At 43.1% G+C, this 19836-nt stretch overlaps 1 protein-coding gene across 3 annotated transcripts in view; it reads left to right on the forward strand.

Annotated features, from left to right (window-relative positions):
* The window catches only part of MAF (MAF bZIP transcription factor), a 185034-nt gene that overhangs the window by 43429 nt on the left and 121769 nt on the right, over positions 1 to 19836 (forward strand). Inside the window, exon 3 of one of the 3 annotated variants that reach the window (XM_032122102.1) lies at positions 18099 to 18893. The exons of 1 other annotated variant lie outside the window; for it this stretch is intronic. The gene's annotated coding sequence lies outside the window, so the exon portion shown is untranslated. Of the gene's footprint in view, positions 1 to 18096; positions 18894 to 19836 lie in introns of those variants that run through there. One more of the 3 variants, XM_032122103.1, reaches the window with a different exon arrangement.

A 19836-nucleotide genomic window follows, 5' to 3' on the forward strand; every position in this document is an offset into this window, starting at 1 on the left:
CAGACTTTAATTCCTTCTGCTGCTTGTCTAGGTGAGGAACGGATAAAAATAGATTGTTAGATGAGGCTGTTGCTTTTAATTATATTCATAATGAGCATTCACCGTCCTTAATTCAATAGTGCAGTATAACAGGGGAGGGCAGGGTTGTTTAACCTCGTTTCCTAAGGAAATGAGGCATATAACATCCCACCACCCACCCACCTGGACCCAGAGACCCAGGCCTCCCCTAATAACATGTGAATGCCTTGTAACTGGGCTTCAAAGGGGACAGACATCTGAAATGTTACATTTTCTCATGGAAACTGGGGTGAGTGCAAGAAAAAGCTCCACATTGGTGTCTGTGCCAGGCAGGTAAGTTCAGTCTTTATCCCTGCTGACAGCAGCCCATGGCCAGTGACGTCCCCTGCCTGCTGGGGAACAACAGGGCTGGAGGAGTTGGGCATCAGGCTTGCTCCTGGGGCTGAACTTTGGGATGGGCAGCACGGGGCAAAACCAGAGGAAATCACTTCTGCTCACAATTTGGTTTCTGGTAGGAGCATAAATTCTAGGAACCTCATTTTGCACTAATTCTCCCCGGTGTAACGTCAGTGCAGGCAGCCTCCTGGCTTTGGTGAAATCAGGGCAGAGTGAGGAGCTGGCTTGCTTTCTGAGAGCAGGACAAAGCTCAGTGAAAATTGGCTGCTGTGCTTTTGGACCTGCAGTGTTGCAGGGGACCTTTCCCCTGCTGTGCCCCCAAAAGAGCAGTTCTCCCCCCTGCTTCCCTCCCTCCATCCGCTCCCACACCGACTGCTCTTGGAGCCGGCAGCACATTAATAAAAAAATGTAAGTTTTATGGGACAAAGTAAATAAGGCAATTCATATATCATTCCTAAGACACACAGAAAGGAGGCAGAGAAAAATAACCATCCGATATTTTATATGAGAATATTTCCATGAGTCAGCTCATTTTCAGGTTTCTGGGCTTCCAGCTGCAAGCTCTGCTGTGTTGGCTTATCTTCTACTTGAGGCCTGGCATGTGCCAGAAGTAGCTTATAATTGGCTGTGTTTCCCCTTTGTAAATGGTAATAATAGAGCCTTTATCAGCAGAGAATGGCCAAAAATTTGGATGTCTTTAATTTCATCACAACTTGTAATTTTTTTCAGGTCTAATATTACACAAATAGATCTCAGAGCTCCTTGTTCAGGTTGCAGGGCTGACAGCAGAGGGGTTGATTTTTGTAGGTGGGATATTGAACTGCCCTTCAAATGTTCCCTAAGCAATGGCCATAGAGCTGACTTTAACCCTTATGGCAGGGGTTTCATTAACCCCTTGGCTTAAGAAAAGTCACAGTTGTTGTGGCTCAGCCTGGTTGGAAGAGGCTGATGCACTTCTTGTGGCAGCCTTGGTATTTATTGCAGGGCAAAAATGCAAGGTATTTTCAATGTATTTTAATTCATTTGAGGTTTTCAATGAACTCACCTCAGCCTTCTACACTCCTCCTGAGATTGCTTCCTGTGGATTTCAAAATGACTAAATTTAACTGGGGGGGGGGGGGGGGGGGCTGGGGGGAAGCAGCTCATTCAGTACTATTTCTAAAGACAACTATGCAAGCTTTATAGAAAATGAATTTTAAATTTCTACATGGCAGAAAATTTGGTTGATCACAGGCATAGGAAGGATGTTGCAAGATTTATTTGGCCAGTCACAACCTGAATTTTGAATAAATTCTGTCAAGCTGTTAAAAAAAAAAGTATGGAAATACATCACTTGACACATTCAAATCACAAATATGTTTGAGGGGAACTGCAATCTGCTCAGAGATGTCCTGCAAATAAAAAAGATTTCACATGTGTTTAATGTATTCCTTTTTGGGGAATTAATTGTCCACCAGCACTGACAAGCATGGGGGATGGAGGAGCGGAATGGGAGCGATTTGCAGTTCTTAGTGGGAATTAGTGGCATGACTATATTACAACAATCATAATTAAGCTTTGTACTTGAACAGTGCCTTTCCTTGGGGAATCTCAAGGCACTCTGTCAAATTTATGGGGAAATCCCGGGGAAATAAGTGATTTCCCTACAGATCCGCAAAAATTCAGTGGCAGAGCTGCGAGCAGACCCCAGGTCTCCAGTCTCCTGGACTCTGGCTCCAGCTCACAGCGGGAGCTGCCTGATTTCTTTGTCACAGCCCGGGCAGGACTGAGGGGCTCCGGGAGCACAGCCCTGGGGGTGCAGGTGGGTGCTGGATATGCTGGGGGTGCCTCCCTCACCTGGGGCTGTGCAGGGAGCAGGGACACGGGCTGGGCGCAGTGGGGAGGTGACAGCAGGGACAGGCAGCTCACACCAGACAGCCCTTTGAGCAGCAACCTGAGCCTAAATGCACCAAAAATAACAACGGGGAAACACATTTAGGTGTGGTGTAACTTTGGGAAAGTCCTGAGTCCTCCATGCCTCAGTTTACTCACCTCTACAGTTAATATGGTGGCACTGTGAGAGGACTTGTGATGGTGGATTTTTTAATGGCAAAAAAAATTTAAAAATCAGGGGAACTTATGTGGTGCTTTGAGCATCATTTGAAGTTTTTCATCAAGGCTGAAGTCCTTACCAGAAAAATGTGCCCCACTTTATCTCAAAATTCAGGGTTTGTGCAAGAAATACACAGGGAAATTATTTATGTGTCATGAAGAAGACTCTGATGAGATGATCACAGGGGTCTTTTCTGTTTAAAATCCCTAAGGTTAAAAATCTGTACAACTTAATGTTTCTAACATGCTTTGAGACCTTCAGAGGCAAGGTCCCTTTGGATTCAGTAGGATGAATTGGCCTCCTTGAGTAAGTTGAGTTGAATTTTGGGTGTAAGACAAGGAACGTGTTACATTACGAGTTTGTTTGCTCCACTGGCTGGTTTCACCAGTTTGTGCAGCCTGGTAAAAAACCAAACAAATCCACTTGACTGCACAGACAGAGCAAAGCCGACCATAAGTTTTTCATCTGAATGCCTGCAGAGGATGACAAAGTGTTCAAAAGACAACTGGACTTATGTTATTGAGAATGTTTAAAGTAAGCAGTAAAACCTTAAACATTGATTTGGTGTTTTACTAGAACAAATAGAGAGATTTAAAAATAGTGGTTAGATGCTGAAAAGCACAGCTATAGTGAAAATAGCCATATTTTCTCTGAATAAATCCTCTCCCTCCAGGGAGCAGGCTGAGTGTGGAGGGGAACAGAGTTATCAGCCTCTCTTGTTAGGCCCAGGCTGTGCATTTGGCTTGATGATGGGCAAAAGGATGTTTATGGGTCTGTGTGAAGGAGTCAGTCCAGAAGCAATGGGCAGTGCTCTTCTGGATGGGAGCACGTGGCATTTTAGAGGGAGCTGAGTTGTTGATGCCATGCAGAGAAGTCCCTCTCCTCTGCCCTGGGACCAGGGGTCATGGCAGTGGCCTGGCAAGGGGCACTGCTCTCCCATGGCACTGCTGGCATCTCTGCAAGCCTCGGGTCAGAGGACCAAGGGTATCCCACCAGAACTGGGACAGTTGGCAATCCTTGTTCTTGTGCAGACTGCGTGAAATGCACACCATTCCCCAGAGCTTACAGGCACAGCTACAAACAAAGCAAAGATGGCAGGAATGACATTCCCTTGCTAATTATAGTGTGGTCCCATCTGTATATTTGGTGTTATGTCACCAACTCCAGCCTGCTTTTTTCTAGCAGGGAAATACTGCTGTAGGTCAAAGCTCAGCACAAAAGGCTCCAGACCTCTAGTAATGTTATAGTTGCTTGTTTAACGGGGACGAAACTCTATTTTTGAGGGCTATCAGTTGGAAATCTGAGAGTGTGTTGGCTCAGGTGCTTTTTGGGTAACTCAACAGTCTGTGTTTAAAAAGCTCTTGGGTGTGGACAAACATAACAGAGTTCAGTGGCTGCACCTTTCATTGAACCCTGCTGGCTCCATTGGCACGTTGTGCATGGCAGCAAAGCTGTGAGCTCAGATCCATCCCTCCTGCATGGAGAAGGTGGGAGAGCAGCTATCTCCCTGGCCACCAACGTTCCTCTTGGCTGCAGACTTTTTGGTCAGTGGATAGTCTGTGAAGAGTTTGGGCTGCAGGACATGTGCATCACTCTCCAGGAATTCCCTCTGAGAGATATGAGGACAGAAACCACCCTTCTGGATCACCCCATGGGGCATTTCCTTTCAATCCTCTTGAGGATCTCATGTGTCCACCTAGAGGCCCAGATATAGTCTTGGAGTCCACATCCCTGTTTCTGTTGGTGGAGTTTCCTGACTCCTGCTTGTAAAATGGTCGCAATTTAGAACATTAAATTCACTCATGTAAGATGCCATTTGTCCCTCCAAAAGAGCCCATGGGGTGCTTCATTCTTGCACATAGTACTTATTGAGAAGTATTGGTGAGCCTCATGCTAAATCATATAGGACTGAGATTTTTAATTAGGGTAGAGATGGGAGCCTCCAAATCTCACGTGATTAGAGAGTTCTCGTAACTTTTACATTTATTATATAGTCCAATTAGCATATTTCTTACTTTAATGTCTCTATTGCCCTGTTCAGTGTTGAAAATCCAAAAATAAGAGCACTTTGCTAAAACCTGAAAGCCATGGAGTGAAAATAGTCAAGAAACAAAAGTAAAAATGGGTATTCCTAATTTAATTCACTGTTTGGGCCAAAAACAATGAATGAAACTTTGGCAAAACAGGGAAACACCGTAAAAACAAGGAAACTAAAATCTGAAAACCATCCACTTCACTAGTCGTGGCAGAGGCAAAAGGAATTTTAAAAAGTCAAATAAGTCTTTAAGATATCCTAAAATCAGGCTTGTGTGGGGACTTACAGAAGCACTGTGCAAAGATTAATCTCTCAGGACTTGCACCTGGATCTGTCCCCTGAGCTTAAAACCCCTCTCTGCCTATGGTTTTCTGATACATCCCAAGGGTATTTGGTGGAACTCATGTGCAGGAGGGGAAGCAGATCCTCAAACAGCTTTATGGGTGAGGAGCTGCCACATGAAGGCCACGGTGTCTCTGAAAGTCAAGGCGAATTCGTACCAGCAGAAATAAGCTCTGGTTTCTTGTCATTCAGGAAGCCGTTGGTGGAGCAGGAATTTAACAAGTTCACAACTTAACAAGTCCCAGCCTAGTGTCTGGACTACCAGAATAGATTTTTTTCTCAAATAACCCCAATCGCTCAATGCTTTTGTCAAATTTCTGTCTGTACCCGGTGTCAGCCTCAGCTTAACAATGAAGGTAGTCCCAGAAAACTTCTCACAAATAAGCAACCTATGCTCCCTGTTATGAAAGCAGCCTCCTACTGTCTGGTACATTAATTCTGTTCTTGTGGGGCACTGAAGAAGTAGAGTTTTCTTTGCCTGGCATGGTAACTTTCATTGCTTTCATTTTTTTAGGAACTTCATGATTCTGAAAGGCTTAGTGTGAGCTATAAAGGCTCCACCTCTTTCTTGGCCCTGTAACCCATGAGCAGTTCAGCTGAGGCTAGGGGATTTGTGTATAATGATTTGGGAAAGTTGTGAGTATAAATAGTAAGGAATTTGAGATGTTTTTCCCCTCTGTAATTCAACACTCAATAGCTTCCCCTTCCACCCTGCACATAAGGTGCTGTACCAAAACCATGGAAAGAATCTGTAGAGCTTCAGATCAAGGAAGTTCATAAGCTAGCAGGCTTTTTTCCTGCCTGCTCTTTTTAAAAATCTTATAATATAATCTCATCTGGGGAATAGCATGGCCAGAGGGCTTTACAAATTTTCACCAGATCCTCTCACCAGGAGCATTTGCCCCAGGGGCAGAGGCAGGACAGCGCTCTGATCTCTTACGCACAATGTGGTAAGGGCAGGAACTTGGAAAAAATGTTCAGCCCCAGCTTTTTCCTTTCTTTCTTCTTTCTCTTGCTGGTAGCAGCTACTTCTGAGAGAATGTTTTCAACCTGCTCTAAGCTCCAACCTCACTCTTCCTTCCCCTTCCACATCTCACTGGTGTGCAGGTCCAAGGTACTGGGTTACATCACATAGAATAGCAGAATCATTTAGGTTGAAAAAGACCTCTCAGATCATCAAGTCCAAGCTCAAATGATCAGAGCCATCTTGGCCCCAGGTCTGTGACGATATGCCCATCAACCTGGAGCCCCAGAACAAGGCATTCCTGAGCACAGAGGTTGCCATTGCATCTGACAGCAGTGCTTGGAGCTGGGGGGGCCCTGGCCCAGGCATCTCTGTAGTGACGGGTTTGCTTTTAAGTTCTCCTCAGGTTTCTTTTGTCTCCATAGTCATCTTGGTCTTAATTTCTCCTGTTCTTTAAACCCTGCACACAAAATGCAATGTAAACCTCAAAACACCCTCACTTATTCCAACAGAAATGCCATCTCTGAGCAGTGTCAATGCAAATTCTCTGTAGCCCCTGTGATTTCAGCCCAGAGATGAGTCTCAGCTCTGCACTCCATCTCCAAAGCCTGATTGAAAACTGCTCGTACAGCTCTCCAATAACACTGACTCGGGCACAGATGACGGGCGATCACAGCATGTATTTGTGTACATACATTGCCAGGCATTTGATGTATGGTTTCATTTTTGAATCTTGACTTCATTTTGCTCCATAATATTTGAACATGCAGATTTACAAATCAGGCCCCAGCATTATTGTTTTAAGAACCCTCAATGCTTTTGGTAAAAACCTGAGTAAGTATTTGTTATATTTAGAGGCAATTCTACTTATTGTCTCTTCATACCATAAGCTTTTCGCTGACCTAGATTTTGCTATTTCATTTTCCATTTGCTGTCTCACAGTACATTTGCATGGAAAGAAAGTCTTTTGTCTTTTAGTGTTCTCTTGCACTTGCTGCTTCATTCACCAGCCAAAATCACGCTCTCTGCTCTGTGATGGTGTAAAGAGCTTCACTGGGAGTGATTGTATGGCTGAGGATCCTGGCTTCAAACTAGAGGTAAAAAGCTATTGCAGCTTTTAGCTTTGTAGAATCCTTGGGCTGAAGAGTGCTGGAGGACCAGCCAGAAGCAGAATAGCATGCAAAGAGGAATGGTTTGTGTGTTTTCCAGCAGTAGCTACTTACAGAAAGAAAAGTGGACAGAGTCAGAAACTGGCTTCCTTTCAGTCAGAGGGAGTAGTCCTCTCCCTGGATGTATATTACAACTATAGCTAAAGACACAAAACAACATCTTGATTTTAATTCTGGTTTCAGTTTTAGCATGTCATTAAAGAGATACCTGTATTGACAGGAAGAGTTGTAATGCTTTTGGGGAGTTGTTATTATCGTATTACACGATTATGGTGTTTATTGCAGTGGTGCCTTAGGGCTGAATTTACAAATGCTATGGATGGATTACATGGTATTATGCTGCACACAGACATTTTGCTGCATGTTCATGTTGAAATCCTGTGAAATGGACAATATAAACAAATTAACATTACCAGGGAAAACCTGTTTTTTAATTTAAGTTTCCCTGCAGACTGTATTTGGCCAAAGGACACTTGCTCTTGCTCTCACATCTCCTGCATCTCAACCATATTCAAAAATGTTTTTACTAGCACATGTTAACCAAAACCTCATCCTCTTAAAAAAAAAAAAAAAGCAGGCATGTTTTAAAATGCATTTGATCCAACCAGCTAGTATATTTTTAAACACGACAGTGTTATGTTTAACAGTGTGTTAGCATATGTCAATTAACTTGTTTCCACAGAGTGCTGACAGAAGTACCCCCACCACCACCAGCCCTGAGGGGCCCTGGGGCTCAGTCAAATCAGCAGAAGGGAGCCTGTGCCCGCACCACCAGCCCACTGAAACTCAGCACTGGCTCTTCTGGACAGTATTAGGGTGCTGGAAGAGGGCACAGTGCATTCGAAGTCATTCCTTCCTTTGCCTGCTGTGGTCTGCAGGTAACCCCCATGGTTGAGGGGATGCACCAGGGCTCCTCTGTCAGCACCCCAAATGAAGTCTCCTGCGAGCACACACGTGAGCTGAGATGCTCTCACTGCACACAACGCCCTTCCAGACAGAATAAATAGAGACTTTTTCTCACACTGTCGGGAGATCACACCCCTTCCCTGTGCCAGATATAGATGAGATGGAGGAGAAAAGATGCACGTGCACGTGCATGTAGCCCCTACGTCTCCCCTGTGCCCAGAGCAGGTGGAGGGGATGGCTGTGTGTGTCTGGGGTGCTTCGTGTGACGAGTCATGGCCATGGCCATGTGGGCTGCTCACCTCCACACTGCTCTGGACCATGCTGGCCAGTGCAGAGGGAGCCCTTTAATCCATTGTTGGAAACAGCAGAGATCCTTTTGTCCAGAGACTGGCATGTGCTGCTGGATAAAGCCCTGGGAGTGTGTGAACTAACCAGTCGTATCCTGGCAGGACCTTCCTGTGCATCCCAGCCCTGAAATTGTGCATGATGAGAAGTAAATGGAGTGGGAAGCACACAGGTCAGGTCTCAGCAGCAAAGCAGGGATGCACACTGCTTTCCCACACGGATGTGCAAGTGCCTGTCCATGCGTGGCAGCTGCAGAGACCCAGGCAGGTGTTTGACAGGGCTCATCTGTTACTGCCCATGCAGAGGGTGTGGGAAGGGTGTATATGTGGGCATGCAGCAGGCTGAGGAGGTGTCCAGGGTCTGCATCCCCGTGCCCTGCTGCTGTGGGCTGCATGGTGTATCCACGTCCCAGCCAGACTCTGTGCACAGGAGCAGTCCCCAAGCAGACAGACTCACCTCTGCTGCTGTTCCTCACCCAGGGAATTTGGGCAACTTTCATTTCTCATTTCAAGATTAGTAAATGCATGAATGATTCCCACGTGTTCTGGGACAGTGTTAATGGGAATGGTAGAAATACCTAGAATAAGCAGTGTCCAAAAATAGGTCTCTTGTCCTGCCAATGTCTTGCACATGTTCTTAACTTTCCTGCCCTGGGAAGCAACTCCTGGCACCCTGCAGGGCAGGAGAGTTTTTCCATTCACTTCAGTGGGTGCGGGATTTCTTTCTGCCTTAGGGACCTGTGGATTTTAAAGGCACTGTCCATAAGGCACACTCAGGCTACTCTGCAGGGTCAAAGTGTTTTATATTTTTAGCATTGACATGATGGTCATGAGGGAAAAGCACGTTTTTGCCCCGCTCGAAGGGCATGGTCAGACGTGCTGCTCTGCTGGGGCTGCTCAGGGTCAAGTCATTACTGGCCCTGGACCATTTCTTCGGGTGCTGCACCTTCCTGCTACACAGCTTGGCTGCCATAATTGGAGCTGTGGAGCTGACCTACACCAGCCGAAACATGTTGGAAGTGGGGTTTTATAAATAGACTGTGTGGACAAAGGGTGTCTGCTCTGGGGTGTTTATGGGGCTGGGGAGAGGAGCTTGGGGAAAGGGATGGAGCCTGACAGCTCCCAGTGAAGCAGCACAGCCCTCTTTGCAAAACAGGGATCGTGGTGCTGGCAGAGCCTGCGGCAAGCCCTCGGCACAGGGAAGGACGGAGAGGCCACGACCCGGGGTGTGGGTGCTCAGCTATTATCTCCCTGTGAGACTGGCTCCCAGGCCTTTGCTCATGCAAACCCTGACAGATCTCATCTAAATGAGTTGTTAGAAATTATGTGCTCCCTCCCTGGTCTGGGCTGGAGCTGAATTTTGCCTACCAGTCTCAGGGAGTAGGTTTTGCTACTGAATGCAATTAAAAGAAGCAGAACTTGGCACTGTGGGATCATGCCCAGTGCTGGTAGTCAGGGTGATTGACATTGAATCCCTTGATTTCTCCAGGGGCATCATAATATTTTAAAAGTATTATTAATTACAAGTGTATTAATCTCCAAATAGTATTAACACTATTTCAAAATATAATTTTATCCTATCCAACCGACTGGGGAAAAAAAAGCAGTTTTGGATGAACTGAACTACTTTATAGACACTGTTCTTTATAACCAGATAGATTTTCCCTAGTTAGTTCCACTTCTATCTAATATTGGTGGAAGATTAAAGATACTGAATCAATGGCTGTAAAAGCTTACATTAAAAATTTTCAGTAAATGAGAAGAGGAAAATTTCATTAGAAATATAAATTGTAACAACTGGAATGCCTGCAACTTATTTTTAGTATTCTACTGACAGTCACACTTGAAAGCCTTTTTTTTTTCCGAATGTTGTCTTTTCTCAGATTAAAAAAAAAAAAGAAGAAAATGACCTCTAATATTTTGAAATATAGAACTAATTACAGTAGAGAGTGATCCTGATCCCACAGAAGTCAACTGCAGCATTCTTTATGACATTGCAGGATAGTGCCTCTATTAAGAAATAGTAATGAAATGAGATACTTTAAAGAGTAGGGTTTAAAATGAACTGGCTCTGTTGGCCTCTTTTGTAAAAACACCTTAGAGCCACTTTTATCAAGTCAAAAGGTTCATTGAAAAGAGAGAAATGAAAAGATGCTGCTCATGGAGCCTGGCAAAACATGAAGTTCTCAACAAATATCTCTCCAATCCAATTATAACATTTAAATCAAGGAGGAAAAAAAATTATGAAATATAATGAAAGCTTGCTTTCTACTGAAAAAGTCTACTTGGAGATGTCCAGACCTAAGGGAATTACCAAGTCAGCCTTATAGTGGAGAAAAAATGTAATGTAAATGAGAGTAAATAATCAAATTTTTCTGGTGAAAATAAGTGCAGTTGTTTAATGTAATTTTGACACACAGCAAAATTTCAGCATCAACAGTGAAGTTTAAAGAATCAGTCAGTGTGTCTTCATGAGATTTCTGTACAGAAAAGCCATTCAATGGGGAAATCTAAATCAAACTTCAGTTTGCACATTGACCCCTCTACGAGAGAAAGCCCTGAATTATTTTAGTTGCAAATAGAAAAATAGAGATGACCCCATTTCATTAATTTCTAGGTACCTTTTCCACTCAAAAATCCAACATGATTGTGGAACATAAATCACAAGAATTGTGATGTGTGACTGTTTTTGTGCTCATAAAAATCGAACTTCGGTTTATATCTCTAACACCAGCTCAGCCATTTACAACTGCACAGTTTTCCACAGTGAGCTACACTGGACTCATGTCACTGTGTTTCTTGCAGATGTAATTTTTCAATATCATGGGGATATAGTCCAAATAATTAAAACAATTAAAGCAGGGCATGTCTTCAGTATTTTACTCAATCTCATAGTCTGTATGAAATATATTTGTAATTTCATGTTCATTTCCAAATGGAGACAGATTCACACACCCTCACAGCCAAACTCAGGACAAGAACCAACAATTAAATGAAGCCTGAGATCCAGTCCAAAGCACGCATATACTCAATTTAATTTTTAAATAGCTTAATTAATAGTTTCAGTTAAAGCAAAGAAGTGAAAATGGGTCAAACTATGTAAACATTGGTTAGAAAAACACACTGTCCAGCCAAAGCATTGTAGAAGTGCTTTTAAGAAGAATGGTTTTTAAATTTAATTTAAACATGGTTTTCCAGCTTAGGTAAAAGCCCAGTTCAGACAAGGCCCAAGCCACTTTTTGTGCCACAAAGAATTACCGAGGTATGCTGAGAGTTTATTTAGTCTTTGCTTGTTCTGAGGCTGTGTTTCACTGTGCAGTCATCATTTTCTCCTTGTTGTCAGCACGTTGTTACCTCTCAGCAGCTCGGAGCCCACCGTGGGGAAGCTGCGCTGAGTCGCTGCCGGGACCTGCGCGAAGGCTGCACAACATCCTCCGCAAATATTTACTGGAATTTTGAAATGGGCTGGGAGACACTGCTATTGCACACTGAGTGTTTGCTCTCTGCAAACATGCAGGTTCAAGTTCTTATTGACACGGCTGTGATGGATGATGGGGTCCCTTACATAAGGCTCAAGGCCAGGAGAGTGATTTTGCTCCGGAGTAGTCAGGGAGTAGAAGCAACACCACATGTCTTATCTGACCAGTCATTGCTCAGCATCCCTCACTTCATGGGAAGATACACTTGTTAACTTCTTGGTAGTTCCTGGATTACAGAGGGGCAAAATCATAAAATTCAAGCAATTTCTCTCAATCCAGAGAACTACTGTATCCAGAGAAAACTGTGTTCTTTACTCTAAAAAAAATTTTGGCAAAATTTTTCTAAGATACTTTAATTTCAGTTTAAATTACACCAGGGTGTCATTTCAAAGTGGTTAAGAATTCTGCTTTTAAAAATCCTTTTTAAATTATACAGTAGCACTTACATGACTCTATATATTTGTAGTTTGAAGTTTCTGCTACAGTGAGTTCTTTGCAGATTTGCTGATTTGCAGTTAACTTCCAGGTTCCTAACTTTTTGGCTAGAATAACTGAAAGGTTTCTATTTGCTTGTAGGTTGGGTTTTTCCCTGACTTTTTTTTTAAACTTTAATTTGATTAAGTTAATAAAACCAAAAAAGAAGAATTAAAAAAAAAAATCGGATGATAAGTACCGAGAGCGGCTCAGGTGCACTGCTTTAGGAAGATGTCACTGCCATCCCCTTCATCAGCACTTCTTACTGGTATGATAAATTTGGGAGTTTGAGCCTAAACTTTGACTAAGTTTTATCACATGAGAATTTTCCCCCAATTCCTATGTTGCACCTTGATTTGTGCAGAGCAGGTCATGCAGCACAAGCTGGCAATGTCTGAAGGTGTCACTGCTCTTTGCCAGCCACCCCCTTTGGAGTGTGAAGTCAGGTTTGGGGGAGGGAACATGCTGTTGGTGGCTTTTTATGGAGTACATGGCTGGCGGGTGAGACTGTTTTGGCCTTCCAGATCTGAACACCTTTGTTTCCATTGTAAAGGACAACACAATCTGTGCAGGGAACAAAAACCAGCTGCTTCTTCTCTCCACCTGCAGAACATCTGCAGAAGGAGGGAAACGTATCAAAGATCCTTATAATGAAGGACAGTTTTTACTGTTCATGTTCAAAAGCAAAACCACAACAGGAGACAGCATCCCTTTCATGAGAACCAAACAGACATTTTGGGCTGGAGAGCAGGCTGGATGAGCTGACCTACTCCAGCTTGTCTGAAAACTTAAATGTGTCAAAGGTTCTCTTCCAGGCAAAGGGAAGATGTAGGAGAGGTTTTTATAAATGGCAGTTGGGCAATTAATGTTAACCATCAATATCAGAATGGCTTAGATTGCATGATTAACTAGTAAGAGTTTTGAGTTGGCTGGTAATTTTACATTAAATAGTCAGGCAGCCAGTGACTTGAATATTGATGAATTTCCTGTGTTTTATTAATATGCATTCTCTATAAATTAGAGGCTTAGTACACAAAGAAGAATCCTAATGCTCTTGCTATTTTTCATTGCCACAGGTAGAGCTGAATAATTCATAGCAATTAATTTATTTCACTGATTTAGCCTTTTGGGGCGGGGGGGAGGTAAGGGGGAAGTTGAGCACAAGTAGTCTGCAGGTAATTTTTCCATGTTTATTTATGATAAATAACTCACCAAACACATTTGAAGACTAATTCTTAGTTTTGGGGATTTTTCGTATCTTAAATTGGAGAAATTGAGAGGAATATGGGCAGAAGTGCAAGCAACCCACCAGTCGTCATAAGAACACAAATGAATTTTAAATTTTAAAAAAAGCCCAGCTAGTTGCAAATACAACACATATAGGGTCAGGCTCATGTTGATTTGTATTGATCCGTGCAATGCTGTTTACATTGCATATTTCTGCTCCTCATTTAATTGATTGTAATTCTTCAGGACCAAGACTTTCTTACAAATATTTCTGTGGGCAGAATTCCTTGTCTGTATTTAATCCCTAATGCAAAGGTGAAATGCTGCCCCTTTTGCAGCCAAAGGAAGTTTTACCCTTCATTCTGAAAGATCCAGGATTCCACCTGCTGATGGCAACACTCTTGCTGTAAATAAACACAACTTGAAAGCTGTATCTGGTACACACATAGCAATAATGCATCCAACATGGATGATATTTTATATTTGTGTGAAGTTTCAGAATATCCATACGCAGATTTTTAAATTTATTTTTTAGTCAGTGGGAGATGGTGCCTTAAATATGAGACAAAATGTTGCAGCACAAAGATCATTTGCCAATCCTGCAGCTCAGGGAGGCTGCAGCCCTTTCTCAGTGTCACACTCATATCCTGAGCAGGTAATATCCAGAAACACATGAGGAGGAGGAGGCTGGATGATTACTGCCTCTCCCTTACGCTGGTTCTTACAACACACTCACAGCAGCGAGACTTGCATAGCACGCAATAAATCATTGCCTCATTATGCTCCTTCTGTAGGTTTGTTTAGGGCACCTACTCTAGTACTGGCTATGGAGGATTATTTGTTCTTCCCAGAAATTCCTCTCAGATAGAGTTCTGGTTTGATTTGCACAGAAGGAAAAAATCTCTGTGTCTTATTTTAAAAATAATTTCTTAGTGTGCACAACAATTTACTTTACTGAACTGCCTAAGAAAGTAATTTCAGCAATGTCTGGATGGGATTTTAATTTGTAGGTGGGTGATTTTGTTGAGAACAGATAAAGGTTAAAGAGGGTTTTTGTGGTTTTGTCTTTTTGTGACTTGTCAATATGAAGTATTAATAAATGAAACAGAGGGTCTTCATACCCTACTTTCTTCCTTCATCCCTTCTTTCCTGCCTTCCTTTTTGCTTCCCTTCTTCCGTTCTTTCTTTCTCATGTACATAAAAGCTGCTGATCCCTCACCTAGCCAGATTTTGTTGAATTATTGTAAAAGAAGCCCAAGTTCCTCATTAAAAAACATGTTAAGGTCTTCATTCACTTTTTCCATACGTCTTTAGCCAGTCCTAGTTCACAGCCGGTGCAGGAGGGCACCGGTCTGATTGACAGAATAGGGATTTTGACACTTGGTTTTGATTTAAGGAGACAAAATGTCCTAATAAAAAGCGTGCATTAGTTGGCCTAATTTACTAACGAGGAGCAGTATTGCTGATTTTGATAAAACAGTATTTATTTAGCATTGCACCAAGTAAATGCTGGAATAACCTACATTGTACCTGCAATGGATTTGAACGGCTAGAGCTGCGACTTTGGAGAGCAGGTGGGTACACTGCAACACGGCTGGGTTTTGCTGCAGTGTGACAATGTGATCTAGGATCCAATCCAGGCTCCTCAGAAATCAATGGAAATTCTACCCTTGACTTTACTGAGTTTTGGATCCTGCTCCAGTAGTGCCAGGATGGAAATGAAATTACTCCAACTTGGGGGAAGAATTTTCTGGCTTAACAGATTCAGTGTTTTGTATTGATGGGTGTGTTTGTGTAAGGGGTCCTGACTTCAAGTTCAAGTGTTTTTGACACATACCTTGCCATGATTCTCCCTCCTAGTCACAGTTCCCTGAAATGCAATAGATTTCTGTTTTGTGACCACTCACAGACATCCCAGATGAACAATGACATTTCATAGATGATTGTAACGTGAAACTCAAAATCATTGTAAGCTTGCTCAAAATGTGAACTGCCTTCACACAAAAGCTCCCTAAGCTTTCTGAACCTTACAGCAAAGCTGCATGTGTTCACAGCCATAAAGAAACACAGAGATAAGTCACTTTGGTGTATTTTGGGGTTTCACTACACATACTCCTGCATCATTTTGTCTCAGAGTCCTGGGTATAATCTTCATTTGATCTTAAACTCTTACAAAGAGCCTAGGAATAGAAGATGGGCTGAGGTCAGGACCAGAAAAGACTTTTTCCAACACCCACTGCAACGTGCATCCCCCACAAACAATCAAGACTCAGCAAGAGTTGTACCCAACTCTTTTTTGATGGAAGTGCAGTGGTGACCTTCTAGATTGATTAAAGATGTGACATTGATTGACTTTGAAGGGAGCCACATCCACCCTTCTTCTGCCAAAAAGGCAATGTGAAGCCTCAAGAATGGGGCATTGCTCTTCCAAGTACGTGGAAGACATCCAAGGGTAATGGGATAATGCAGATATTGGGATAGGGTTTCTCCCCTCCTCTCCCTCAAATACCATATAGCTAGATTTTGGCTGTACAGCCTCAGGCCTTAGAAGGCTTTTCTCTGATAGCTACTTAAAAGATGAAATAGCTGAGGAAATGAGCTCTTTTTATAGGTTATGTAGGATGTTTGGTGGTTGAGAATGTCAAAAAGGACTGGTGATGTTGACTCTGCAGGAACCTTTAATGGTGATGGGAGTATGATGCTGTGAGGACCAGAGTCAGAAGAAGGAATGGCGTGATGGGGAAAAGCTTTATTCCTCTGGCAAACCCACCCCTGAGGATTTTTCACACTGTCGCTTTGGGGTGCCAAGTTTGGAAGATGCTAAAATGGCCCTATTTGCCAAAGACACACAGTATCTTAACAATATCTGGTCTCTTTAAGGCACCTTGAGTTGGCACTGAGGAATACTGGCCTCCAAAATTACCACTTTTGAAAATCTAGGCCACTGAACCTGATATGAACTATCAGAAAGCAGAGACAAGGGAGCATTTATGTCAGAGAACGTATAGTGGCTTGAAAACTACAAATCAAAATAATTCACCCTTTTATGTGTAAATCTCCTTCTCTTTGATACACAAATTGAAAAGCTGTCTGGTTTCCTTGTAGTTTCCGTAAGCAAGCAGCATGTGACTGCACCCTCTAGAATGCTATTTAAGTGTTTTTTAAAGTGCAGACCTGTTAAGGTCAAGCAAGCTCATCTGTATGCTAAAACTGAGCCCACCAAACCTTACACCTAAAACCAGCAGGCAAGGGGGTCTGGAGTTCCATGGCTCCCCCGTGACAAGGGCATGGTGTGACAAATGGTGAAGCAGCAAAAGATCAAAGCACTTTTTCAGAGATAACAATAAAATCAGAGTCAGAAAAACACCAGGTCCTGGTGCAGGTGTCTGCTCTTCCAAAGCAGCCTTTGTCAGGTTTGACACAGCCAGCCCATCGCAAGGGGATGCAGGCAGGAGCTGGAAACTGGCAGTAAATAAACATCAGCAAATGAACGTCCTTTGAGGTGCATTTCTGAGCTGGTAGAAAGGCTGGAGAGTCCCTGCACGGAGGCCATGTGGAAGGGATCACTGGGACACAGTGAACTTACTCTGAGTTTATTGGAAAGGAACTTTTGAATGCAAGCATGGAAAGACAGCGCGATGTGTTTTGCTCATATTCCACAGTTGTTTTCCCTGGCTGAGCACCTCAGTGCAGGTCCTGTGGAAGTCAATAGCTGTCTTGCCTTTCAGAAGGATTATGCCCCTAAATAGCTTCTTTAGGAAGTGTTCTTTGCTTGGTGATAACACAAAGCAGAGGGTGGATGATTAACACCAATTAGGATTATTTACAAGAACCTAGAAAACAATAGGCCCATAAATCATTGTCTTATCAATTGTAGTTCCTCCTGAGTCATTCAGTCATCGCTGGGCACCCTGCATGTTTCACTGTTCGTTAAGTACAGCTCACACTGATGTTAGCTGAAGTGTGTGCAAGTGTTGAAGGTACAATATGACCTAAAATAGCAGCATGTTACAAAAAAATTCTTATAGTTTTCAACATTTCTATGTTCTAAATCCCCTACAGTTTTCCCGCAGGTATATTGAGTGAATTTAAGGCAACTGACAGTAGCCTTGTTTCTCTTGGGTTATGCTTCAGCTCTGTCTACACTTGTGTCTCTGTTTGGGATGGTTTTGCAGTAATGCCCTGGCTGTCTTCATTTGTTGGGCACTGGTCCAGCTGCAGAACAGCTTCAGTGCACACACATTCCTTCCAGAGGAGAGTCAGCGGGGGGTTCTCTCCAAAAGCAAGCCAGGGCTTGGTGGGACACACTGCTCTGATCCAAGGGGCAGCCACACCACCACAAAGTCCTTCAGGGTGTCTGTAACCCTGCTTTGCAAGGGGAAGGATGTCAAACCTCCCAGAGCTCCCATAACAGCCTGGAGAGGAGTTTGTGCTTTAGAGAGGGTCAACTGCTTTATGTGACACCCTTCTTGCTTGTGACTGGCAGCTCTTGAACCACTACTCCTCTTTCTTCCACCAAGACTCCTCCTGGCTCATTATCCTTTTTGTTTAGTAACTGCCCAGTCTTCTGTAGCTGTTCCTCCTTGCTGCTGATCTTTTTTACTTCTACTTTTATCACTTTTTGTGATCCCTTTTCCAATTTCCAACCTTAGTCTCCCAGAAGATCCGGAGTGGTGATGCCTGGATGCAGAGGAGATCACACTGCTTATAAATCTGCACCATGAGGAGGCCAAAAGTTTCTGCAGCAGCAGGAGGTAAGCCAGGACTGCTGGTGGGTGTAAGGAGCAGAGAGCAAAGCCACATGAGTTTGAAAAGAAGGCAGCAGCACCCCTGAGGATGGAGACTTTGGGGCCGTGTCATGATCCTGTACAGAAAACTGAAGAGACACTGAAAACTTCAGGTGGGAACACACCACACAGCCGTCTGCTTGTGTGGTTTGGTCCATGGACCTTTGGGGTCTGCACGCCAGAGACTGAAAACTCTTGACTAACCCTAAATTTCCTCTTTGCGGACTTCTGAGGTGATAGGAATGGCACAAAAAAATCCAATATATCTTCTTCGTCATAATGTTTCCAGCCTGCTAACTTTCCCAGGACTACTTTCTGCTCAAATTACTGGAACTTAATTACATGAGCTTTAATTTCAGTTGCTTGGCCAGCTTTAAAAACATATATTCAAATTTGAACCACAAGGACAGAATTTTTGGAGCCTCTTTGTCCTCTCACTTTGTGTTAATTTAAATGAGGAAACTGTGCCTGTGAATCTCTGCTTTACTTCACCTATTCCAAACCAGTCTTACTTCTGGAGAGATTTCCCTGACTCCCAGCAGTTTAAGGGGGAGCACAAAAACCCCCTTATGTGATAGTTTATGTTTTTGAAACTGCACAAACAATAGATATTTGTCTCGTGCTTATGCATTTTCTTGTAAATAAAATGTATTGAGACCAGCAATGGAGTTACATTACATGACTTTACACCAGATAATGTATTGACATTTTTCAAGGGAGTGTTGTATTATCCATAAATTTCACAAGTAGATCTTACAATGTTTAATTAAATTGAAAAAAGTGGAAGGAGAATCAAGGGAGGGACATGGAGAGAGAACATGAAAGGACATGGATGGAAAGTGGTGGAGTTGCAGGATAACACCACCTATCAAGGCATTATCTGAGAATTCCTATGATTAGGACTTATCTTTCTTGCTTCATTATTTCATTATAATCTGCTGCTTACCTAATAAGTAATACATGACCTCCAAATTTTATTGCATTTACTCACTTTCTTTAGATTTTGCATCAGTTTGTTGCCCTCTTAAGATCTTATTTCTGTTAAGGAATGAAGTTTTTATGTTTTTGCTGGGGTTGACTTGTTCCTCTGGTATTTCAGTGTTGTTATTCAGCTAGTGAGTGTCCCACAACAATTTCTTGGATAACACTTCCATCTATTACACTGGGATGATCAAGGATACAACTGCAGCTGATGTTCAAACACTGATGTATATCTGGGGTTGGACACCCACCTCCAACTCAGCAGACACAAAACTCTCCAAAAAGCCAACAAAAGAGGGCTTTTTTTAAACACTCCAACCCGCTAGTGGATTATCCTTAATGGGTTGGCAGCATGCCCCTTCCTTCTTCTGCAGGAATGCTGGCCTGGCTTTGCAGCCCTGGGTTTGGGTTTTTGGTGGTCTTGTTTTATTTTTTTTCCATGTTACAGCATGCAAAAGAAATAAAGTGTAAGACTGATTTGTGATAGTTCATGATGTTTTTTTTTCCTCTGCAGCTGGGATTAACTTATTTACCTGCAAGGAGGCAAATGTAGTGACCAGCACTCCTCTTTGGGGAGTGACCCTGCCTTGTCAGCATGGCCCTGCAGGAGAGAGCTCCTTGC

This window comes from Corvus moneduloides, chromosome 12 (genome assembly GCF_009650955.1).
Source record: "Corvus moneduloides isolate bCorMon1 chromosome 12, bCorMon1.pri, whole genome shotgun sequence".
Classification (NCBI taxonomy): domain Eukaryota; kingdom Metazoa; phylum Chordata; class Aves; order Passeriformes; family Corvidae; genus Corvus; species Corvus moneduloides.